Here is a 26768-nt window from a genome sequence, read left to right as displayed (position 1 = left end):
GTCCTTTTAAGTCACTTTTTACAATGAGTCAAATCTTGAGTTTTGGCTCCCTAGAAGCATGAAAATGATGATAAAGATGCTCATTTTAGCTCCAAAAGGAATGATCCACCTCTGAAAGTCAAAATTAGTTGAAAGATGGAAAATTTCGAAAATGGACCATTTTGATCAACTCAGAGCAATTTCATCAGGACGCGGGTCATCGAACGTTTTGCATGAAAAATAAAATGTTCTCGCATGACCATTAATTTACTCTAAATGTTGTTTATATCTCTTCCCGCAGTGAATAAACACGTTTTAAGCCCTCGAAGTGAGCATTTGGGTTCTTTTAAGTCACTTTTAACCATGAGCCAAATCTTGAGTTTTGGCTCCCTAGAAGCATGAAAATGAGGATATATATATGCTCATTTTAGCTCCAAAAGGAAAGATCCACCTCTGAAAGTCAAAATTAGTTGAACGATGGAAATTTTCAAAACGGACCATTTTGATCAACTCAGAGCAATTTCATCATGACGCGGGTCATCGATTGTTTTGCATGAAAAATTGAACGTTCTCGCATGAACATGAATTTACTCTAAATGTTGTTTATATCTCTACCCGCAGTGAATAAACACGTTTTAAGCCCTCGAAGTGAGCATTTGGGTCCTTTTAAGTCACTTTTAACCATGAGCCAAATCTTGAGTTTTGGCTCCCTAAAAGCATGAAAACGATGATAAAGATGCTCATTTTAGCTCCAAAAGGGATGATCCACCTCTGAAAGTCAAAATTAGTTGAAAGATCGAAATTTTCAAAACGGACCATTTTGGTCAACTCAGAGCAATTTCATCGGGTCGCGGGTCATCGATTGTTTTGCATGAAAAATTGAACGTTCTCGCATGAACATTAATTTACTCTAAATGTTGTTTATATCTCTTCCCGCATTGAATAAACACGTTTTAAGCCCTCGAAGTGAGCGTTTGGGTCCTTGTAAGTCACTTTAAACCATGAGCCAAATCTTCGGTTTTGGCGCCCTAGAAGCATGAAAATGACGATAAAGATGCTCATTTTAGCTCCAAAAGGGATGATCCACCTCTGAAAGTCAAAATTAGTTGAAAGATCGAAATTTTCAAAACGGACCATTTTGGTCAACACAGAGCAATTTCATCAGGTCGCGGGTCATCGATTGTTTTGCATGAACAATTGAACGTTCTCGCATGAACATGAATATACTCTAAATGTTGTTTCTATCTCTACCCGCAGTGAATAAACACGTTTTAAGCCCTCGAAGTGAGCATTTGGGTCCTTTTAAGTCACTTTTAACCATGAGCCCAATCTTGAGTTTTGGCTCCCTAGAAGCATGAAAATGAGGATAAAGATGCTCATTTTAGCTTCAAAAGGGATGATCCACCTCTGAAAGTCAAAATTAGTTGAAAGATGGAAATTTTCAAAACGGACCATTTTGGTCAACACAGAGCAATTTCATCAGGTCGCAGGTCATCGATTGTTTTGCATGAAAAATTGAACGTTCTAGCATGAACATGAATTTACTCTAAATGTTGTTTATATCTCTACCCGCAGTGAATAAACACGTTTTAAGCCCTCGAAGTGAGCCTTTGGGTCCTTTTAAGTCACTTTAAACCATGAGCCAAATCTTGAGTTTTGGCTCCCTAAAAGCATGAAAATGACGATAAAGATGCTCATTTTAGCTCCAAAAGGGATGATCCACCTCTGAAAGTCAAAATTAGTTGAAAGATCGAAATTTTCAAAACCGACCATTTTGGTCAACTCAGAGCAATTTCATCAGGTCATCAGGTCGCGGGTCATCGATTGTTTTGCATGAAAAATTGAACGTTCTCGTATGAACATTAATTTACTCTAAATGTTGTTTATATCTCTTCTCGCAGTGAATAAACACGTTTTAAGCCCTCGAAGTGAGCATTCGGGTCCTTTTAATTCACTTTAAACCATGAGCCAAATCTTCGGTTTTGGCGCCCTAGAAGCATGAAACCGACGATAAAGATGCTCATTTTAGCTCCAAAAGGGATGATTTAAGCCCTCGAAGTGAGCATTTGGGTCCTTTTAAGTCACTTTTAACCATGAACCAAATCTTGAGTTTTCGCTCCCTAGAAGCATGAAAATGACGATAAAGATGCTCATTTTAGCTCCAAAAGGGATGATCCACCTCTGAAAGTCAAAATTAGTTGAAAGATCGAAATTTTCAAAACGGACCATTTTGGTCAACACAAAGCAATTTCATCAGGTCGCGGGTCATCGATTGTTTTGCATGAAAAATTGAACGTTCTCGCATGAACATGAATTTACTCTAAATGTTGTTTATATCTCTACCCGCAGTGAATAAACACGTTTTAAGCCCTCGAAGTGAGCATTTGGGTCTTTTTAAGTCACTTTTAACCATGAGCCAAATCTTGAGTTTTTGCTCCATAGAAGCATGAAAATGACGATAAAGATGCTAATTTTAGCTCCAAAAGGGATGATTTAAGCCCTCGAAGTGAGCATTTGGGGCCTTTTAAGTCACTTTTAACCATGAGCCAAATCTTGAGTTTTGGCTCCCTAGAAGCATGAAAATTACGATAAAGATGCCCATTTTAGCTCCAAAAGGGATGATCCACCTCTGAAAGTCAAAATAAGTTGAAAGATCGAAATTTTCAAAACGGACCATTTTGGTCAACTCAGAGCAATTTCATCAGGTCGCAGGTCATCGATTGTTTTGCATGAAAAATTGAACGTTCTCGCATGAACATTAATTTACTCTAAATGTTGTTTATATCTCTACCCTCAGTGAATAAACACGTTTTAAGCCCTCGAAGTGAGCATTTGGGTCCTTTTAAGTCACTTTTAACAATGAGTCAAATCTTGAGTTTTGGCTCCCTAGAAGCATGAAAATGATGATAAAGATGCTCATTTTAGCTCCAAAAGAAATGATCCACCTCTGAAAGTCAAAATTAGTTGAAAGATGGAAATTTTCAAAACGGACCATTTTGATCAACTCAGAGCAATTTTATCAGGACGCGGGTCATCGATCGTTTTGCATGAAAAATCAAAGGTTCTCGCATGACCATTAATCTACTCTAAATGTTGTTTATATCTCTTCCCGCAGTGAATAAACAAGTTTTAAGCCCTTGAAGTGAGCCTTTGGGTCCTTTTAAGTCACTTTAAACCATGAGCCAAATCTTGAGTTTTGGCTCCCTAAAAGCATGAAAATGACGATAAAGATGCTCATTTTAGCTCCAAAAGGGATGATCCACCTCTGAAAGTCAAAATTAGTTGAAAGATCGAAATTTTCAAAACCGACCATTTTGGTCAACTCAGAGCAATTTCATCAGGTCGCGGGTCATCGATTGTTTTGCATGAAAAATTGAACGTTCTCGTATGAACATTAATTTACTCTAAATGTTGTTTATATCTCTTCCCGCAGTGAATAAACACGTTTTAAGCCCTCGAAGTGAGCATTTGGGTCCTTTTAATTCACTTTAAACCATGAGCCAAATCTTCGGTTTTGGCGCCCTAGAATCATGAAAATGACGATAAAGATGCTCATTTTAGCTCCAAAAGGGATGATTTAAGCCCTCGAAGTGAGCATTTGGGTCCTTTTAAGTCACTTTTAACCATGAACCAAAATCATGAGTTTTGGCTCCCTAGAAGCATGAAAATGACGATAAAGATGCTCATTTTAGCTCCAAAAGGGATGATCCACCTCTGAAAGTCAAAATTAGTTGAAAGATCGAAATTTTCAAAACGGACCATTTTGGTCAACACAGAGCAATTTCATCAGGTCGCGGGTCATCGATTGTTTTGCATGAAAAATTGAACGTTCTCGCATGAACATGAATTTACTCTAAATGTTGTTTATATCTCTACCCGCAGTGAATAAACACGTTTTAAGCCCTCGAAGTGAGCATTTGGGTCCTTTTAAGTCACTTTTAACCATGAGCAAAATCTTGAGTTTTTGCTCCCTAGAAGCATGAAAATGACGATAAAGATGCTCATTTTAGCTCCAAAAGGGATGATTTAAGCCCTCGAAGTGAGCATTTGGGTCCTTTTAAGTCACTTTTAACCATGAGCCAAATCTTGAGTTTTGGCTCCCTAGAAGCATGAAAATTACGATAAAGATGCTCATTTTAGCTCCAAAAGGGATGATCCACCTCTGAAAGTCAAAATAAGTTGAAAGATCGAAATTTTCAAAAGGGACCATTTTGGTCAACTCAGAGCAATTTCATCAGGTCGCAGGTCATCGATTGTTTTGCATGAAAAATTGAACGTTCTCGCATGAACATTAATTTACTCTAAATGTTGTTTATATCTCTTCCCGCAGTGAATAAACACGTTTTAAGCCCTCGAAGTGAGCATTTGGGTCCTTTTAAGTCACTTTTAACAATGAGTCAAATCTTGAGTTTTGGCTACCTAGAAGCATGAAAATGATGATAAAGATCCTCATTTTAGCTCCAAAAGGGAAGAATGGAGAGGGCCATGCAGTATATGTTCAATTATCAAGGGAAGCTTGCACTGGAGAGGCCCACGCAGCATTTGTTCAATTATCAAGGGAAGCTGGCACCTAAGAGGTCCATGTAGCATATGTTCAATTATCAAGGGAAGCTTGGACAGGTGAGATCCATACAGCATGTGTTTAATTATAGAGGGACGCTTACACTTGTGATATCCATGCAACATATGTTCAATTATCAAGGGAAGCTTGCACTGGAGAGTCCCATGTAGCATATTTTCAATTATCAAGGGAAGCTTGCACTTGTGAAGTCCTTGCAGCGTATATTCACTTATCAAGGGAAACTTGCACTGACGATGTCCATGAAGCATATGTTTAATTATTAACGGAAGCTTGGACTTGTTATGTCCTTGCAGCATATGTTTAATTATCAAGCAAAGCTCGCACTGGTGATGTCCATGCAGCATATGTTTAATTATCAAGGGAAGCTTGCACTGGTGATGTCCTTGCAGCATATATGTATGTATCAAGGGAAGCTTGCACTTGTGATGTCCATGTAACATATGTTCAAATATCAAGGGAAGCTTGCACTGGAGAGGACCATACAGCATACGTTCAATTATCAAGGGAAGCTTGCAGAGGTGAGGTCCATGCAGCATATGTTCAATTATCAAGGGACGTTTGCACTTGTGATGACCATGCAGCATATGTTCAATTATCAAGTGATGTTTGCACTTGTGAAGTCCATGAAGCATAATTTTAATAATCAAGGGAAGCTGGCACTGGAGGGTCCATGAAGCATATGTTCAATTAACAAGGGAATCTTGCAGTCAAGAGGTCCAGGCAGCATATTGTCAATTATGAAGGGGAGCTTGCACTTGTGAGGTCCATGCATCATATGTTCAATTATCAAGGTAAGCTTACACTAGAGAGGTCCATGCAGCATATGTTTAATTATCAAGGGAAGCTTACACTTGTGATGTCCATGCGGCATATAATTATTTATCAAGGGAAGCTTGCCCTGGAGAGGGCAATGCAGCATATGTTCAATTTTCAAGGGAAGCTTGCACTGGAGAGGCCCACGCAGCATTTGTTCAATTATCAAGGGAATCTTGCACCGGTGCTGTCCATGCAGCATATGTTTAATTATCAAGGGAAGCTTGGACTTGTTATGCCCCTGCAGCATATATATTCAATTATCAAGGAAAGCTTGCACTGGAGAGGCCCATGCAGCATACGTTCAATTATCAAGGAAAGCTTGCACAGGTGAGGTCCATGCAGCATATGTTTAATTATCAAGGGAAGCTTGCACTTGTGATGTCCATGCGGCATATAATTAATTATCAAGGGAAGCTTGCACTGGAGAGGGCCATGCAGTATATGTTCAATTATCAAGGGAAGCTTGCACTGGAGAGGCCCACGCAGCATGTGTTCAATTATCAAGGAAACTTGCACTGGAGAGGCCCTCGTAGCATTTGTTCAATTATCAAGGGAAGCTGGAACTTAAGAGGTCCATGCAGCATATGTACATTTATCAAGGGAAGCTTGGACAGGTGAGGTCCATACAGCATATGTTTAATTATAGAGGGACGCTTACACTTGTGATGTCCATGCAACATATGTTAAATTATCAATGGAAGCTTGCACTGGAGAGTCCCATGGAGCATATTTCCAATTATCAAGGGATGCTTGCACTTGTGAAGTCCATGCAGCATATGTTCAAATATCAAGGGAAACTTGCACTGACGATGTCCATGAAGCATATGTTTAATTATCAACGGAAGCTTGGACTTGTTATGTCCTTGCAGCATATGTTTAATTATCAAGCAAAGTTCGTACTGGTGATGTCCATGCAGCATATGTTTAATTATCAAGGGAAGCTTGCACTGGTGATGTCCTTGCAACATATGTTCAATTATCAAGGGAAGCTTGCACAGGTGAGGTCCATGCAGCATACGTTCAATTATCAAGGGAAGCTTGCACAGGTGAGGTCCAGGCAGCATACATGTAATTATCTAGGGAAGCTTGCACTTGTGATGTCCATGCAGCATATGTTCAATTATCAAGGGAAGTTTCCACTTCTGATGTCTATGCAGCATATGTTCAATCATCAAGGGAAGCTCGCACTGGTGATGTCCATGCAGCATATGTTTAATTATCAAGGGAAGCTTGCACTGGTGATGTCCTTGCAGCATATATTTATGTATCAAGGGAAGCTTGCACTTGTGATGTCCATGTAACATATGTTCAAATATCAAGGGAAGCTTGCACTGGAGAGGACCATACAGCATACGTTCAATTATCAAGGGAAGCTTGCAGAGGTGAGGTCCATGCAGCATATGTTCAATTATCAAGGGACGTTTGCACTTGTGATGACCATGCAGCATATGTTCAATTATCAAGTGACGTTTGCACTTGTGAAGTCCATGAAGCATAATTTTAATAATCAAGGGAAGCTGGCACTGGAGTGGTCCATGAAGCATATGTTCAATTAACAAGGGAATCTTGCAGTCAAGAGGTCCAGGCAGCATATTGTCAATTATGAAGGGGAGCTTGCACTTGTGAGGTCCATGCATCATATGTTCAATTATCAAGGTAAGCTTACACTAGAGAGGTCCATGCAGCATATGTTTAATTATCAAGGGAAGCTTACACTTGTGATGTCCATGCGGCATATAATTATTTATCAAGGGAAGCTTGCCCTGGAGAGGGCAATGCAGCATATGTTTAATTATCAAGGGAAGCTTGCACTGGAGAGGCCCATGCAGCATATGTTCAATTATCAAGGGAAGCTGGCACTGGCGATATCCATGCAGCATATGTTCAATTATCATGGGATGCTGGCACTGGAGAGGTCCATGCAGCATATGTTCAATTATCAAGGGAAGCTTGCACAGGGGAGGTGCATGCAGCATATGTTTAATTATCAAGCGAAGCTCGCACTGGTGATGTCCATGCATCATATGTTTAATTATCAAGGGAAGCTTGCACTGGAGAGGCCCATGCAGCATATGTTCAATTATCAAGGGAAGCTGGCACTGGCGTTGTCCATGCAGCATATGTTTAATTATCAAGGGAAGCTTGCACTGGAGAGGTCCATGCGGCATATGTTCAATTATCAAGGGAAGCTGGCAATGGCGATGTCCATGCAGCATATGTTCAATTATCAAGGGAAGCTGGCACTGGCGATGTCCATGCAGCATATGTTCAATTATCATAGGATGCTGGCACTGGAGAGGTCAATGCAGCATATGTTTAATTATCAAGGGAAGCTTGCACTGGAGAGGTCCATGCAGCATATGTTCAATTATCAAGGGAAGCTGGCACTGGCGATGTCCATGCAGCATATGTTCAATTATCAAGGGAAGCTTGCACTAATAAGGTCCTTGGAGCTCATGTTTAATTATCAAGGGAAGCTTGCACTCAAGAGGTCCCTGCAGCAAATGTTCAATTATCAAGGGATGTTTGCACTGGCAATGTCCATGCAGCATATGTTCAATTATCAAGCGAAACTCACACTGGTGATGTCCATGCAGCATATGTTTAATTATCAAGGGAAGCTTGCACTGGCGATGTCCTTGCAGCATATGTTTATTTATCAAGGGAAGCTTGCACTTGTGATGTCCATGCAGCATATGTTTAATTATCAAGGGAAGCTTGCACTGAAGAGGCCCATGCAGCATACGTTCAATTATCAAGGGAAGATTGCACTTGTGATGGCCATATGTTCAATTATCAAGTGACGTTTGCACTTGTGATGGCAGAGGGTGATCCCAGGTGCTATACCAGCAAAGAACTTAACATTATCGGTGAGAGGGGGCGTGAAAAGGGGACCATTATGCTGTCCAACACTGCCTTTCCTGTGTGTGACTTTTTGAAGAGTGACACTGACACTACAGTCTTTGGGCTTCTGAATGTGAGGTCTCTCCCTAAAAACAGTGTTGAGATACAACTGGTGTTGGAGACTCATGAACTTGATTTCTTGTGAATGACCGAAACATGGACTGCGCCGGAGTGCGACGTCGATGCTGGGAATGCCTGCCCGTTAGGGTTTAAAATTCACCAAGAGCCTAGAACCAGTGGTAGGGGGGTGGGGTGGGGGTGATTTATAGAGACACAATGGACTTGATTGTCATTGAAATAGAGGAGTGTAATGGCTGTGAATTATTTGGCTTCTCTCTTAAGAAAGCACAGAGGCTCTTTTTATCGGGCATTATCTGTTATAGACCCCCGGGGGTCTTCACGCTAGCCCAACAGCAGTCGCTATTGGAAGTGTTCTCCAATATGGCTGTTACTCACAGCCACTTGGTGATTCTTGGAGATTTTAATCTGTGGCCGAACTGCACTGTGAAGATAGGATTTCTTAACATGATTAAATCATGTGAGGCCCTTGGCCTCTCCCAGCGAGTCTTACAAGCAACCCATATAGGAGGCCATCGGTTGGACCTGATTTTCTCTGAGACCATCCTCCTTACTGTTGGGGATGTCTTACCTATGGCCTGGACTGACCACTTTTTGATTAAATTCTATGTGAAGTCTGGCAAGTTTAGTGTAGGGACAACTGGTCATGTGAGAGAGTACGCTAGCAGGGACTGGAAGTCCCTTGCGCAAAAAAAAGGTACCTCACCTATGTTCAGGGTCGAGGATTGCTTTGCTTCTGATTTTCAGAGTGAGGTGAACTATGCTGCTCTCTGCTCAAAGATTACTTCGGTCTTGGATATCATTGCTCCTATTAAACAACATAGGAGTAGGGGGAGACCCTCAGCTCCTTGGTTTACGGACAGCCTAAAAAATCTAAGGCTGAAATGTAAACAAGCGGAGAGGAGGTGGAGGCATGCTTATCTAGATAGGGACAAGCTTGCTTGGAAAGCTAAACGGGTGGATTACAAGAAGGAGATCCATAGAGTTAAGGCAGCTTACTCCTCTAGGGTGATTCTTGATGCCCCGAATAGCTCTCGCAGCATCTTTAATATTGTGAACAGCCTCATTAGCCCTGACTGTGCCAAGAATGAGTTCCCTCCCTCCCAGGAACTCTGTGATAATCTAGCCAGGTTTTTCCAGGACAAAATTAAATCGATTATTGATGATCTGGGGGTGGAGCAGCAACAAATCCTGGCAGTACCTGATGGCGACGGTCTGGCGACTCTTGGGACCGTTCATGAACAAGGAGGAGGTGACCCCTCGTGGAATTCGTGCAGCTGTCTGCGGAGGAGTTCAGGGAAGTGGCTCTTGGCATCACCTCTGGTTCTCCGCTTGATCTGATTCCACTAAAAATCTGGAAGGAGTTTGAGGCTGAGCTCTTCCCCGTACTCTGGCTAGTATGTAACCAGTCGCTTACTACTGGAGTCGTTCCACCTCAGTGGAAACAAGCGGTGGTGACCCCTCTATTGAAAAAACCCACCCTTGACACTGAATGCCTCAAGAATTTTAGGTCCATCTCGCTTTTACCGTATCCAGCAAAAACTGTAGAGAGGGTGGTGGCAGGCACCCTCTCAAGACATTTAGAACAGCACAAGCTCCTGGAGGACGTCCACTTTGGCTTTCGGACAGTCCATGGCACCGAGATGGCCCTAGTGAACGTGTTGGATGAGCTTCGTTGGCAGGCAGACAAGGGACAGGCTGGGGTTTTGATCCTGCTTGACCTGTCTGCCGCCTTCGACACGGTGCACCATAGAATTCTGCTGGACAGGCTGAGAGAGGTGGGGGTTGCAGGTAGTGCCCTTGGGTGGTTTGAGTCTTTCCTTCAGGGTAGACAACAAGCTGTATCCCTCCCTCCTTTCCAATCCACTTTTTCCACCATCTCGCATGGCGTCCCTCAAGGTTCGGCAGTTAGCCCGATATTATTCAACATCTATATGAAGCCTTTAATCGTGGTCATCCAACAATATAAGATCGAAATTGTTAACTACGCTGATGATACGCAGTTGATTTTCTCCCTGGAGGGTGATGAATCAACCTCCCTGGAAGTACTTCGTAATTGCCTGTGAGACACAGCGGATTGGCTGAAAGCTAACTCCCTGCAATTCAACACAGAAAAGACTAAGGTGCTATATTGCCCTAGGCCCAGGGTACAATCCTTTCTCCCTAGCAACTTCTGGCCTGTGGATTTTTCTCCACTGGTGCAGCCTGTGAAGGTAGTGCTGAACCTTGGTGTGATAATAGTGACCTTACCTTGGAGGCACAGGTATCCAAGGTAGTAGCTGGCTGCTTGGCTATCACCCGTCTCTTGAGAAAAATCCTTCCTTTGCTACCGCCTCTTGCGCGGGTCGAGGTGGTGCGCTGTACTGTGCTCAGCAGGTTAGATTATTGCAACTCCTTACTGTTGGAATCTCCGAGTCATCTTTTGGATAGACTCCAGAGAATTCAGTCTGCAGCGGCAAAATTAGCTCTGGGGTGGCCAACAAGATCTTCCTCTTCAAGGGCGCTGGCTCAGTTGCACTGGCTCCCAGTGAGACAGAGGGTGCAATTTAAGTCTCTCTGCCTGGCCTTTAAAGCTCTTCATGGGGTGGGCCCCGTTCCTCTGCAGAGGAAGTTCTCCTGGCATGCGCCGGTTCGTAATCTACGCTCTGCCTCGGCTAGGATGGTGATCATTCCGAGGTTCAGGAGATCCAGAGCCGGAGGTAGATCGTTCGGGGTGGCTGCGGCGAAACTTTGGAATTCCCTTCCGATTGTGCTTAGGCTGGCTACCGACCTTCTCACATTTAGAGGACACTTGAAAACTTGGCTTTATCCAAACCTTTAGCTTGCTAGTAGTCTGCCCTCCTCCCTGACTTGAGTCTGCCAGCGCCAGGATGCCTTCATGAGGTGAAAGTGTGCTTTAGAAATGAAATAAATAAATAAATAAATAATGTCCCTGCAGCATATGTTCAATTATCAAGGGAAGCTTGCACTGGAGAGGTCCATGCAGCATATGTTTAATTATCAAGGGAAGCTTGCACTGGAGAGGTACATGCAGCATATGTTCAATTATCAAGGGAAGCTTGCACTGGCGATGTCCATGCAGCATATCTTTAATTATCAAGGGAAGCTTGCACTGGAGAGGTCCATGCAGCATATGTTCAATTATCAAGGGACGTTTTCACTTGTGATGTCCATGCAGCATATGTTCAATTATCAAGGGAAGCTTGCCCTGGAGAGGCCCATGCATCATATTTTCAATTATCAAAGAAAGCTTGTACTTGTGAAGTCCATGCAGCATATCTTTAATTATCAAGGGAAGCTTGCACTGGAGAGGTCCATGCAGCATATGTTTATTTATCAAGGGAAGCTTGCACTGATAAGGTCCATGCAGCATATTTTCAATTATCAAGGGAAGCTTACACTTGTGAAGTCCATGCAGCATATGTTCAATTATCAAGGGAAGCTTGCCCTGGAGAGGCCCATGCATCATATTTTCAATTATCAAAGAAAGCTTGCACTTGTGAAGTCCATGCAGCATATGTTCAATTATCAAGGGAAGCTTGCACTGGAGAGGTCCATGCAGCATGTGTTCAATTATCAAGGGAAGCTTGCACTGAAGAGGCCCATGCAGCATACGTTCAATTATCAAGGGAAGCCTGCACTTGAGATGTCCATTAAGCATATGTTCAATTATCAAGGGACGTTTGCACTTGTGAGGTCCATGCAGCATATGTTTAATTATCAAGGGAAGCTTGCACTGTCGATGTCCTTACAGCATATGTTTATTTATCAAGGGAAGCTTCACTGATAAGGTCCATGCAGCATATTTTCAATTATCAAGGGAAGCTTGCACTTGTGAAGTCCATGCAGCATATGTTCCATTATCAAGGGAAGCTTGCACTCAAGAGTTCCATTGAGCATATGTTCAATTATCAAGGGCAGCTTGCACTCAAGAGTTCCATGCAGCATTTGTTTAATTATCAAGGGAAGCTCTCACTGAAGAGGCCCATGCAGCATACGTTCAATTATCAAGGGAAGCTTGCACAGGTGAGGTCCATGCAGCATATGTTTAATTACCAAGGGAAATTTGCACTTGTGATGTCCATGCAGCATATGTTAAATTATCAAGGGAAGTTTGTACTTGTGATGTCCATGCAGCATATGTTCAATTATCAAGGGAAGCTTGCACTTGAAAGGTCCATGCAGCATATGTTCAATTATCAAGGGAAGTTTCCACAGGCGACGTCCTTGCAGCATATGTTTATTTATCAAGGGAAGCTTACACTGGCGATGTCCTTGCAGCATATGTTTATTTATCAAGGGAAGCTTGCACTGGCGATGTCCATGCAGCATACATTTAATTATCAAGGGAAGCTTGCACAAGTGATGTCCATGCAGTATATCTTTTATTATCAAGGAAAGCTTGCAATGGAGAGGCCCAGGCAGCATATTTTCAATTATCAAGGGAAGCTTGCACTTGTGAAGTCCATGCAGCATATTTTCAATTATCAAGGGAAGCTGGCACTGGAGAGGTCCATGCAGCATATGTTCAATTAACAAGTGAAGCTTGCACTGATAAGGTCCATGCAGCTTATGTTTAATTATCAAGGGAAGCTTGCACTCAAAAGGTTCATGCAGCATATAGTCAATTATCAAAGGAAGCTTGCACTCAAGAGGTCCATGCAGCATATGTTCAATTATCAAGGGAAGCTTGCACTGGCAATGTCCATGCAGCATATGTTCAATTATCAAACGAAGCACGCACTGGTGATGTCCATGCAGCGTGTTTAGTTATCAAGGGAAGCTTGCATGGGCGATGTCCTTGCAGCATATGTTTAATTATCAAAGGAAGCTTGCACTGAAGAGGCCCATGCAACATATGTTCAATTATCAAGGGAAGGTTGCACTGGAGAGGTGCATGCAGCATATGTTTAATTATGAAGTGAAGATTGCACTTGTGATGTCCATGCAGCATATGTTCAATTATCAAGGGAAGCTTGCACTGGCGATATTCGAGCAGCATATGTTTAATTATCAAGGGAAAAATTGCACAGGTGAGGTCTATGTAGCATATATTTAATTATAAAGAGAATCTTGCACTTGTTTTGCCCATGCAGCATATCTTTAATTATCAAGGGAAGCTTGCACTTTTGATGCCCATGTAGCATATGTTTAATTATCAAGGGAAGCTTGCACTGTCGATGTCCTTGCAGCATATGTTTATTTATCAAGGGAAGCTTGCACTTGTGATGTTCATGCAGCATCTGTTTAATTATCATGGGAAGCTTGCACTGTAGAGGCCCATGCAGCAATGCGTTCAATTGTCAAGGGAAGCTTGCACTTGTGATGTCAATGCAGCATATGTTCAATTATCAAGGGACATTTGCACTAGTGATGTCCATGCAGCATATGTTCAATTATCAAGAGAAGCTTGCACTGGCGAAGTCCATGCAGCATATGTTTAATTATCAAGGGAAGATTGCACTGGAGAATCCCATGCAGCATATGTTCAATTATCAAGGGAAGCTTGCACTGGCAATGTTCATGCAGCATATGTTCAATTATCAAGGGAAGCTTGCACTGGAGAAGCCCATGCAGCATATGTTCATTTATCAAGGGAAGCTTGCACTGGCGATATTGATGCAGCCTATGTTTAATTATCAAGGGACGCTTGCACAGGTGAGGTCTATGTAGCTTATATTTAATTATATAGAGAATCTTGCGCTTGTAATGCCCATGTAGCATATGTTTCATTATCAAGGGAAGCTTGCACTGGCGATGTCCTTGCAGCATATGTTTATTTATCAAGGGAAGCTTGGACTTGTGATATCGATGTAGCATATGTTCAATTATCATGGGAAGCTTGCACTGCAGAGGCCCATGCAGCAATACGTTCAATTATCAAGGGAAGCTTGCACTTGTGATGTCCATGCAGCATATGTTCAGTTATCAAGGGACGTTTTCACTTGTGATGTCCATGCAGCATATGTTCAATTATCAAGGGAAGCTTGCACTGGCGATGTCCATGCAGCATATCTTTAATTATCAAGGGAAGCTTGCACTGGAGAGGTCCATGCAGCATATGTTTATTTATCAAGGGAAGCTTGCACTGGAGAGGTCCATGCAGCATTTGTTCAATTATCAAGGGAATCTTGCACTGAAGAGGCCCATGCAGCATACGTTCAATTATCAAGGGAAGCCTGCACTTGAGATGTCCATTAAGCATATGTTCAATTATCAAGGGACGTTTGCACTTGTGAGGTCCATGCAGCATATGTTTAATTATCAAGGGAAGCTTACACTGTCGATGTCCTTACAGCATATGTTTATTTATCAAGGGAAGCTTCCACTGATAAGGTCCATGCAGCATATTTTCAATTATCAAGGAAGCTTGCACTTGTGAAGTCCATGCAGCATATGTTCAATTATCAAGGGAAGCTGGCACTGGAGATATCCATGGCATCATCATATGTTCCATTATCAAGGGAAGCTTACACTCAAGAGTTCCATTGAGCATATGTTCAATTATCAAGGGCAGCTTGCACTCAAGAGTTCCATGCAGCATATGTTTAACTATCAAGGGAAGCTTGCACTGAAGAGGCCCATGCAGCATACGTTCAATTATCAAGGGAAGCTTGCACAGGTGAGGTCCATGCAGCATATGTTTAATTACCGAGGGAAACTTGCACTTGTGATGTCCATGCAGCATATGTTAAATTATCAAGGGAAGTTTGTACTTGTGATGTCCATGCAGCATATGTTCAATTATCAAGGGAAGCTTGCACTTGAAAGGTCCATGCAGCATATGTTCAATTATCAAGGGAAGTTTCCACAGGCGACGTCCTTGCAGCATATGTTTATTTATCAAGGGAAGCTTGCACTGGCGATGTCCTTGCAGCATATGTTTATTTATCAAGGAAAGCTTGCACTGGCGATATCCATGCAGCATACATTTAATTATCAAGGGAAGCTTGCACAAGTGATGTCCATGCAGTATATCTTTTATTATCAAGGAAAGCTTGCAATGGAGAGGCCCATGCAGCATATTTTCAATTATCAAGGGAAGCTTGCACTTGTGAAGTCCATGCAGCATATTTTCAATTATCAAGGGAAGCTGGCACTGAGAGGTCCATGCAGCATATGTTCAATTAACAAGGGAAGCTTGCACTGATAAGGTCCATGCAGCTTATGTTTAATTATCAAGGGAAGCTTGCACTCAAAAGGTTCATGCAGCATATAGTCAATTATTAAAGGAAGCTTGCACTCAAGAGGTCCATGCAGCATATGTTCAATAATCAAGGGAAGCTTGCACTGGCAATGTCCATGCAGCATATGTTCAATTATCAAACGAAGCACGCACTGGTGATGTCCATGCAGCGTGTTTAGTTATCAAGGGAAGCTTGCACGGGCGATGTCCTTGCAGCATATGTTTAATTATCAAAGGAAGCTTGCACTGAAGAGGCCCATGCAACATATGTTCAAGTATCAAGGGAAGGTTGCACTGGGGAGGTGCATGCAGCATATGTTTAATTATGAAGGGAAGATTGCACTTGTGATGTCCATGCAGCATATGTTCAATTATCAAGGGAAGCTTGCACTGGCGATATTCGAGCAGCATATGTTTAATTATCAAGGGAAAAATTGCACAGGTGAGGTCTATGTAGCATATATTTAATTATAAAGAGAATCTTGCACTTGTTTTGCCCATGCAGCATATGTTTAATTATCAAGGGAAGCTTGCACTTTTGATGCCCATGTAGCATATGTTTAATTATCAAGGGAAGCTTGCACTGTCGATGTCCTTGCAGCATATGTTTATTTATCAAGGGAAGCTTGCACTTGTGATGTTCATGCAGCATCTGTTTAATTATCATGGGAAGCTTGCACTGTAGAGGCCCATGCAGCAATGCATTCAATTGTCAAGGGAAGCTTGCACTTGTGATGTCAATGCAGCATATGTTCAATTATCAAGGGACATTTGCACTTGTGATGTCCATGCAGCATATGTTCAATTATCAAGAGAAGCTTGCACTGGCGAAGTCCATGCAGCATATGTTCAATTATCAAGGGAAGTTTGCAGTGGCGATGTCAATGCAGAATATTATTAATTATCAAGGGAAGCTTGCACTGGTGAGGTCCATGCAGCATATGTTCAATTATCAAGGGAAGCTTGCACTGATGAGGTCCATGCAGCATATGTTCAATTATCAAGGGAAGTTTGCACTGGCGATGTCCATGCAGAATATTATTAATTATCAAGGGAAGCTTGCACTGGTGAGGTCCATGCAGCATATGTTCAATTATCAAGGGAAGCTTGCACTGTTAAGGTCCATGCAGCATATGTTAATTTATAAAGGGAAGCGTGCACTTGTGATGTCCATGCAACATATCTTTAATTATCAAGGGAAGCTTGCACTTGTGAAGTCCATGCAGCATATGTTCAATTATCAAGGGAAGCTTGCACTGGAGAGGCCCATACAGCATATGTTTAATTATCAAGGGAAGCTTGCACATGTGAGGTCCATGCAGCACACGTTCATTTATCAAGGGAAGCTTGCACTGGAGAGACCCATGCAGCATACGTTCATCGATCAAGGGAAGCTTGCACAGGTGAGGTCCATGCAGCATATGTTGAATTATCAAGGGAGGTTTGTACTTGTGATGTAAATGCAGCATATGTTCAATTATCAAGGGAAGTTTGCACTGGTGATGTCCTTGCAGCATACATTTAATTATGAAGGGAAGCTTTCACAAGTGAGGTCCATGGAGCATATGTTTAATTATAAAGAGGAGCTTGCACAGGTGAGGTCCATGCAGTATATATTGTATTATCAAGGGAAGCTTGCACTGGAGAGGCCCATGCAGCATATTTTCAATTATCGAGGGAAGCTTGCACTTGTGAAGTCCATGCAGCATATTTTCAATTATCAAGGGAAGCTGGCACTGGAGAGGTGCATGCAGCATATGTTCAATTATCAAAGGAAGCTTGCACTCAAGAGGTCTATGCAGCATATGTTCAATTAACAAGGGAAGCTTTCACTGGCAATGTCCATGCAGCATATGTTCAATTATCAAGTGAAGCACGCCCTGGTGATGCCCATGCAGCTTGTTTAGTTATCAAGGGAAGCTTGCACGGGCGATGTCCTTGCAGCATATGTTTATTTATCAAGGGAAGCTTGCACTTGTTTTTTCCATGCAGCATATGTTTAATTATCAAGGGAAGCTTGCACTGAAGAGGCCTAAGCAGCATACGTTCAATTATCAAGGGAAGCCTGCACTTGTGATGTCCATGTAGCATATGTTCAATTATCAAGGGAAGTTTGCACTTGTTATGTCCATGCAGCATTTGTTTAATTATCAGGGGAAGCTGGCACTGGAGATGTCCATGGCATCATATGTTCTATTATCAAGGAAAGCTTGCTCTGGAGATGTCCATGGCATCATATGTTCAATTATCAAGGGAAGCTTGCACTGGTGAGGTCCATGCAGCATATGTTCAATTCTCAAGGGAAGCTTGCATTTGTGATGTCCATGTAGCATATGTTTAATTATCAAGGGAAGCTTGCACTGGCGATGTCCATGCAGCATATGTTTAATTATCAAGAGAAGCTTGCACTGGCGAGGTCCATGCAGCATATATTCAATAATCAAGGGAAACTTGCACTTGTGATGTCCATGTAGCATATGTTCAATTATCAAGGGAAGCTTGCACTGGAGAGGTCCATGCAACATATGTTCAATTATCAAGGGAAGCTTGCACTGGCGATGTCCATGCAGCATACATTTAATTATCAAGGGAGGCTTACACAAGTGAGATCCATGCAGTATATGTTTATTTATAAAGAGAAACTTGAACAGGTGAGGTGCATGCAGTATATCCTTTATTATCAAGTGAAGCTTGCAAAGGAGAGGTTCATGCAGCATATGTTCAATTATCAAGGGAAGGTTGCACTGGGGAGGTCCATGCAGCATATGTTTAATTATCAAGGGGAGATTGCACTTTTGATGTCCATGCAGCATATGTTTAATTATCAAGGGAAGCTTTCACTGGAGAAGCCCATGCAGCTTGTATAGTTATCAAGGGAAGCTTGCGCGGGCGATGTCCATGCAGCATGTTTATTTATCAAGGGAAGATTGCACTTGTGTTTTCCATGCAGCATATGTTTAATTATCAAGGGAAGCTTGCACTGAAGAGGCCCATGCAGCATACGTTCAATTATCAAGGGAAGCCTTCACTTGTGATGTCCATGCAGCATGTGTTTAATTATCAAGGGAAGCTTGGACTTGTTATGTCCATGCAGCATTTGTTTAATTATCAGGGGAAGCTGGCACTGGAGATGTCCATGGCATCATATGTTCAATTATCAAGGAAAGCTGGCACTGGAGAGGTCTATGCAGCATATGTTCAATTCTCAAGGGAAGCTTGCACTGGTGATGTCCATGCAGCATATGTTTAAGTATCAAGGGAAGCTTGCACTTGTGATGTCCATGCAGCATATGTTCAATTATCAAGGGAAGCTTGCACTGGCGATATTCGAGCAGCATATGTTTAATTATCAAGGGAAAAATTGCACAGGTGAGGTCTATGTAGCATATATTTAATTATAAAGAGAATCTTGCACTTGTTTTGCCCATGCAGCATATGTTTAATTATCAAGGGAAGCTTGCACTTTTGATGCCCATGTAGCATATGTTTAATTATCAAGGGAAGCTTGCACTGTCGATGTCCTTGCAGCATATGTTTATTTATCGAGGGAAGCTTGCACTTGTGATATTCATGCAGCATCTGTTTAATTATCATGGGAAGCTTGCACTGTAGAGGCCCATGCAGCAATGCGTTCAATTGTCAAGGGAAGCTTGCACTTGTGATGTCAATGCAGCATATGTTCAATTATCAAGGGACATTTGCACTAGTGATGTCCATGCAGCATATGTTCAATTATCAAGAGAAGCTTGCACTGGCGAAGTCCATGCAGCATATGTTTAATTATCAAGGGAAGATTGCACTGGAGAATCCCATGCAGCATATGTTCAATTATCAAGGGAAGCTTGCACTGGCGATGTTCATGCAGCATATGTTCAATTATCAAGGGAAGCTTGCACTGGAGAAGCCCATGCAGCATGTGTTCATTTATCAAGGGAAGCTTGCACTGGCGATGTTGATGCAGCTTATGTTTAATTATCAAGGGAAGCTTGCACAGGTGAGGTCTATGTAGCTTATATTTAATTATATAGAGAATCTTGCGCTTGTAATGCCCATGTAGCATATGTTTCATTATCAAGGGAAGCTTGCACTGGCGATGTCCTTGCAGCATATGTTTATTTATCAAGGGAAGCTTGGACTTGTGATATCCATGCAGCATATGTTTAATTATCATGGGAAGCTTGCACTTGTGATGTCCATGCAGCATATGTTCAGTTATCAAGGAACGTTTTCACTTGTGATGTCCATGCAGCATATGTTCAATTATCAAGGGAAGCTTGCACTGGCGATGTCCATGCAGCATATCTTTATTTATCAAGGGAAGCTTGCACATGTGATGTCCATGCATCATATGTTCAATTATCAAGGGACGTTTTCACTTGTGATGTCCATGCAGCATATGTTCAATTATCAAGGGAAGCTTGCCCTGGAGAGGCCCATGCAGCATATTTTCAATTATCAAAGAAAGCTTGCACTTGTGAAGTCCATGCAGCATATGTTCAGTTATCAAGGGAAGCTTGCACTGGAGAGGTCCATGCAGCATTTGTTCAATTATCAAGGGAAGCTTGCACTGAAGAGGCCCATGCAGCATACGTTCAATTATCAAGGGAAGCCTGCACTTGAAATGTACATTAGCATATGTTCAATTATCAAGGGACGTTTGCACTTGTGAGGTCCATGCAGTATATGTTTAATTATCAAGGGAAGCTTGCACTGTCGATGTCCTTACAGCATATGTTTATTTATCAAGGGAAGCTTGCACTGATAAGGTCCATGCAGCATATTTTTAATTATCAAGGGAAGCTTGTGTGATGTATTCCTATGGGTACTATATTGATCCCCCTATTCCTGACCCTGGTTTGGTTAATAAATTAACTAGCAGCCATCTAACGGCGCAAAAACCCGTTATCTGGATAAGCCACACCACGGCACAGAAGCGCGTTATCTGATTAAGTCATAACGCATGCCATCTAATTAGGCAAGCGATATTCCTCCAGCCCCCTGATAGGCATACGGAGTTCTCAAAACAAATCAAACCTACAGGGACCTGGGAAAATCCCCGCAGCCATTGTTTTGATTTCATCGAGAACTTCAGTAAAGAATGTGCGAACGAACCTGTTCGTATGACATCCTTATTGACGTATTTATGTCCATCCTTACGTCAATCTCGGCACCTTTCAGGTATAAATATTACCGACATTGCCTTAAGCAAACACACGCGGTGGTGACGAGATTGGAGAAGCGAGACTTGCCGAGGAGCCCAGCTGAGAGCGAAGCCCACAGACGCTGCCCCGCCTTTCTGACGCGCTGAGAAGGAAACGCTGCTTTTCTCCTGCCGAGAAATCAAGCTCCGGCGCTTCCAAGCAGCCCTCGCAGGCAGCTGGAATATCAAGACCTGGGATAAGAGATACCAGCCCTCCAACCTTCTAGACCCCAGGTACAGAACTGAATAACCCCTTGCAGAGAATTCTTGAGTCAGACCCTTGGCAAAACAAACTTAACTTAAACTGCTACTTATCTACTCCCGCCCACGTATTAGGCTTAGGTCAGGTACACTGGGGTAGGCGTGGTTAGAAGCACCAGTTGAGTACGATTAGTCAAATGTATATATGTATGTATCTATTTTATCCATTTTAAAGTATCATATGGCTCAGAAACCATATCAATGCTTTTACAGTATTATTTTATAATTCTGTCTTTACTGTATGCACTTTACTTAACTATAAGTATTGCAATAATAGCGATCCATTTCTCTTGTAGGAGAAAAGAGACTGATCAATAAATAACATCTTTTATTGAACACGCCCGTCTCTTCCTTTTCTCTACAATCTGGTGAAACTAAGAATGCACTGAACTGACTGAGTAAAATAAGTTGTCTTTTGTTTTCACACGACTCTAGAGATACACTCTTGATTAGGGGAGAGCAAAGTTGTCATGTTCTATGGTTGTCAGAAACTAAATCCCTTCTTGTCTACCCAGGGAGGTTCAGACCCTCCTTGCCTATTCGAGAAAGTTTCTAGTGAACTCTGAGCTAGCTGGCAAACACAAAACTTTAAGTCTAATATCGTCGGTAGAAGACCTAGTTAACCTCTGCCCTAGGTCTATACTATTGAAGATATTATTCCAATGCGCAGAGCCTATTGGGATAATAGGAACTACACTACATGGCGCCCAACCGTTTGGATAGGCGATAAAACTAACGCAAGACATTAGAGTAACTCAGTCGTGCTTTTTCACACAGAGCCCCTTTTTTCCCATAATACTCCAAAGACGTCTGGAGTGGGTGAAAGGTTAATATCCGCCAAACCTCGCAGGAGGAGACTCCTATGTATGGTTCTTGGTTTATTCAACGTTGAAGGATACACTGTTCCAAAATATTGTGCATCTAATCTTTGTTTCCGTGGAAACCTGATCTGCAAACAAACAAAATAACCTTTCTAACAGTAAAATGTCAGACAGTGAGGTAGAAAGGGAGACAGCTAGAATAGCAGCTGAACTACTAGCAGCTGATAATACTCTGCAGGAAAATGACCTGGATATAATACTCATCCCGGTCAACATAAGGAAATCTATAACTTTAAAACTTATAGAAAATGGACTGACATCGAGAGGTGGTACAGTCATATTCATAATTGAGGCACACGAATATCGGCAGACAGAGGTATTCTATTCATGGATAAACTTTCCAGCAGCAAACGCTGTAACAAAGGACTTCCACTATAACAAAATAGAGGAACCTCCTAATGAGTACACTCCTTTCGAGGAGGTGGAAATACCACTCAAATTCCAAGAGCACCTGCTCTTGTTTAATGGCGCCCTAAAACATAATAATCACATCACCACGCTCGGTCCACTAGGTAGACCAGGAGCGACGTGGCCGGTCCTAGCCGGATACACACCACATCCAGACATTGAAGAAATGCCTGCAGCAGACCTTTTAGCACAGCTAAAACAATTAATAAAAATACATAGACAATTAGTCCAATATGTAATGCGGACTTCAACAGTCCAACCAGCAATTAAAATTCCACAGCTGACCCCTCATCAGGGGAACACAAATAAAATTACACCACAGAACATACAGACCTGTCTAGGTAAAGTACCCGCAAAACGGGAACAAATTCCTTTCTGGCTAGCACAAAAAATCACTCAAATAGAGGCGGTGTTTCCAGATACCACCCCTGTTGAGAAACATAGGATTCTGACTATCTGTCTTCCAATGGGAATCGCACCACATGTGGAGGACTGTGACACTTGGGGAACAGTCTTTGCTTCCATTTACACAAAAACACATGGTGTACCATCCATGTCAGTAATACCAGATGTGCTAAAACAAATTCAAGACGAATACGGTTTCAGAACCCGCTTTAACTCTCGGTATGAAATTACTGAAAGACTTCAAGCAGGTCTCGGCAATATTATTAGCCAACATAAAGGGAGAAGCAGCAAATGTGGCAATCCGCCAGAGGTTAAAAGAGACAAATATAGCAGACCAACCATCTGAAATTGCCAGAATTATAGAAAAATCCTACGAAGAACTAGGAAGAGATAGTTTGGGTGGAATACCAGTGAACCCCCAACTAATTGAAAGTCCTGAAAAGGTATTTATTAAAAATAATCTAAACACTCAAAAAAAGAGCTGGGATGGAAATAAACAATCCACTCCTAAAGAAAAAAGATTCCAGTCCAGAGGAAGGTCTCCTCGGCGGAGAGAAAGATCTCCGGACCAAGGACGCAAGTCTCCCCAAAGGGAGGCCTCTGTGAAAAAATACAACCTTAGAAATAGGGATAATATAAAAAAACCTGATAGATATCAAGATATTGATACACGTCCCTCTCAATCTTTTCAGACTTCCTCGCAGAAATCGGAAAGAAGAGGACGATCAGAACACAGGGAAGAGCACGTCAAGTCCAAAGACAAGGAACCTGCTCATCAAAATAAAAAAATTACAATTTCCAAAGAAGAAGGTAGCCAGTATTAAAGTAATAAATCATGCAGAGAATACTGAGGACACAGCTGAAAAACGGAGAATGGGCTCAGACAATGCTAGACAGCGCAGCAGAAGTGAGCATAGCTCGCAAAGTCCTTATGAATCATCTGGAGACAGTGGACACGAATTAATACATTCAAGTGGAAACTGCAGATACCAGAGTTAGCAAACCTCATAAAATATATGAAATAACATTGCGTATAGAGGGGGATAAGACTAGAAAAATAAGGGGTCTATTTTGGGATAATCTCTCCAAGGGCTATGACATCCTTCTAGCTGAACGAGACTGGCCACCCGAGTTTGTCAGGGAGTGCCCACATGGTGAAGAAATAATTATGCCTGCCTTCTCAAATCATATTCCAATTCATAAAAAATATACACTTGCAAGAAAGTGGGCAGTAGCTCAAGCCCCTGCCTTATATAAAAATCATGTGGGATGGGATGAGGACTCTCCTCCTCACAAAATCCAGTTAAAATCGCAACCTACTGCACAGAGGCAGTACCCAATTAAGCAAGAAGCTAAAAAACAGGTAAAAGAGATCCTAGATCAACTTGAATACCAGGGGGTGATTAAAACTTGCACCTCACAAATGAACAACCCTTTGTTTCCTGTCTCCAAGCCAGACAATTCATATTGTCTTGTTTTGGATTACAGACATCTTAACTCATGTTGCAAAACCTTTGCAGTACAAAATTCGCATAGTGCTGCACTAATGAATAACATAGTGCACAAAAAATACAAAACAACATTAGACATCTCTAATGGATTCTTTTGTCAAAATATAGCACCAGAGAGCAGATATTTGACGGCGTTCTCAATAAATGGCACGCAAAAAAAATTCTGTCGTTTGCCCCAGGGGTTCAAGAACAGCCCAGGATTATTCTCAGCGAGAGTAACAGAATTACTACAAACATATGATGACGAGGCATTATCTTATGTCGACGACATCTATCTAACAGATGATGACTTGGATACTCACTTGAAGCGAGTGAACACCATAATACTTGGGTTCGCAGCAGAGGGTTACAAATTCAACTTTAAAAAGTCAAGAATTGCCCATCTAACAGTTCTGTTTTTAGGATATGAACTATCAAGTGAAGGCAAAAGCCTGGCTGACAATTTCCTAGAGAAATGTGCTGTAATCCAAGCACCTAAAACATTAAAAAACTTGCAATCAGTTCTAGGCTTCCTAAATTTCGGAAGAACTTACATTATAAATTATGCAGAGAGAGTTAAACCTCTCTATGATCTAATAAAACCAGATTTTAAAAGAATCAACTGGACTCAAAAACACACAGAAATTTTGAGATCTTTACACACAGACATGTTAGTTAAAACAAAATTACAAACACGTGATAACACACGCAACCTTGTGATTCGAGTCATCCCAGGAAGATGCGGATTCACATACCTGACCTCTAATGAGGGAGAAAAGGTACCAATTGCATATAAATCACACTTGTACACAAAAGCTGAAATAAAATTTAGCCCAACGAAAAAATTCTGACCGCGGTACAGACTGCTGTGGCAAAGGAACGGGCCCTAGCACAAGGTAAACGAATAATCATCGTGACACCGATACCAGCCCTGGAGGCAGTAACAAAGGCAAGCCTTCCGAATGCTAAAGCACTCCATTCAAGGTGGATACAGTGGGCTAACTCTCTTGCTGCAAAAGATGTGGTATACGAATTTGATCCCAACTTAAAAACACAAGAATTTCTCCAATATGAATTTGAATGTCCTCCGCCAACCGAAATTCTGCCTCTAGAACATTACGGCTGTATAATATATACAGACGGATCAGCACAACCCGCAGTGGGGGGTAAACAAGCTTACTGTGCTGCGTGCGCGATTGTTAAAGGTCACTGGCACGAAGAAAAATTTAAACCACTGGTCACTAAAACGCAATCTCTAGGAGATTGTACAGCTCAGCGAGCAGAACTACTGGCATTCAAGATGGCGCTTGAAAATACCGATCGAGAATTCCCCACACTCATAGTGTGCGATTCGTATTAGTGCGTTCAGTCTTATAATGAATACTTGCAGATCTGGGTTCAGAATGGTTTTAAAGATGCGAAAGGTGGCACAATCAAGCATAAAATGCTTTGGGAACAAGTAGTTCTTTTACAAAAAGAACTACAAAAGACTCATGTGATACATACACTGAGTCATCAACGTGATGGCGTTCACGTTGCAGGGAATTCATTGGCTGATGAGGCCGCGAAGGCAGCTGTGCAAACGGCTTCCGTAGCTGCCATCACCCAGTCAAAAACAAAAATAGACAGTGAAATATTACAGGCTGTCAGCGCTACAGTAAAAGAAGCGATAGAAACACTCCCGAAAGGCTTTCCAGTAAAGTACTCATACATAACTGATGCAAATAATGTTCCGTTTGCTCGAATCCCTGGAGTGGGGGATAGGGCAATTCCAAACATGGAACATAGGTTAGGACTCATCATAGCGGCACACGAAGGGCTTGCTTCTGTACATGCTGGCGTTTCAGCCACAGTATCGTTATTAAAACAGAGATACTGGTGGCCACAAATGAGAAGACAGACAAGGAACTATGTTCTAGAATGTGAAATATGTCAAAGAATGAAGGTATCAACAGTGAGACGACCAGCACAGACGCCCCTTCTAATCTCAGATAAACCATTAGCCTGTGTTTATCTGGACCACTGTGGTCCCTTACAAAGGGATGGTAACTATAAATATATCTTGGTCGCAGTGGATTCATGTACGAGATTCATATGGATGTGGCCCCAGCGATCGGCTGACGCCAGAACTGTTATAAAAGATTTGCGAGTCTTTATCTGCACATACGCAATTGGCATGCTACATTCTGACCAGGGTCCTGCTTTTAGCTCTCAAGCTTATAAGGAGGCCATGACCAGCATGGGCATTGCATTGCGGTACTCTTGTCCATTTCATCCTGAGGGAAACGGAATCGTAGAAAGAAAAAACCGTGACATAAAGCAATCTATAACAGCAAAGGTATTAGGTTTGGGAGCTGGGTGGGTCAAACATTTAATAAGTGTCCAACGTAGTCTAAATAACCTGCCAAGAAATTCTCTGAAAGGATTCAGTCCGTACGAACTATTGTTCGGGACTAGAATGATGATCCAAGATCTTGATAGTCAGACTTCAGTGGTTAAAGATAAATGCTTTGATATCAAAGATCGTTTGGCTATTTTACAGGACTTAAATGAAACAAGGAAAGACCTGAGCAACATA

The sequence above is a fragment of the Lissotriton helveticus genome, chromosome 9 (assembly GCF_964261635.1).
Source record: "Lissotriton helveticus chromosome 9, aLisHel1.1, whole genome shotgun sequence".
Taxonomy (NCBI): domain Eukaryota; kingdom Metazoa; phylum Chordata; class Amphibia; order Caudata; family Salamandridae; genus Lissotriton; species Lissotriton helveticus.
The sequence above is the reverse complement of the archived record's forward strand: the minus strand, read 5'-3'. Positions refer to the sequence as shown.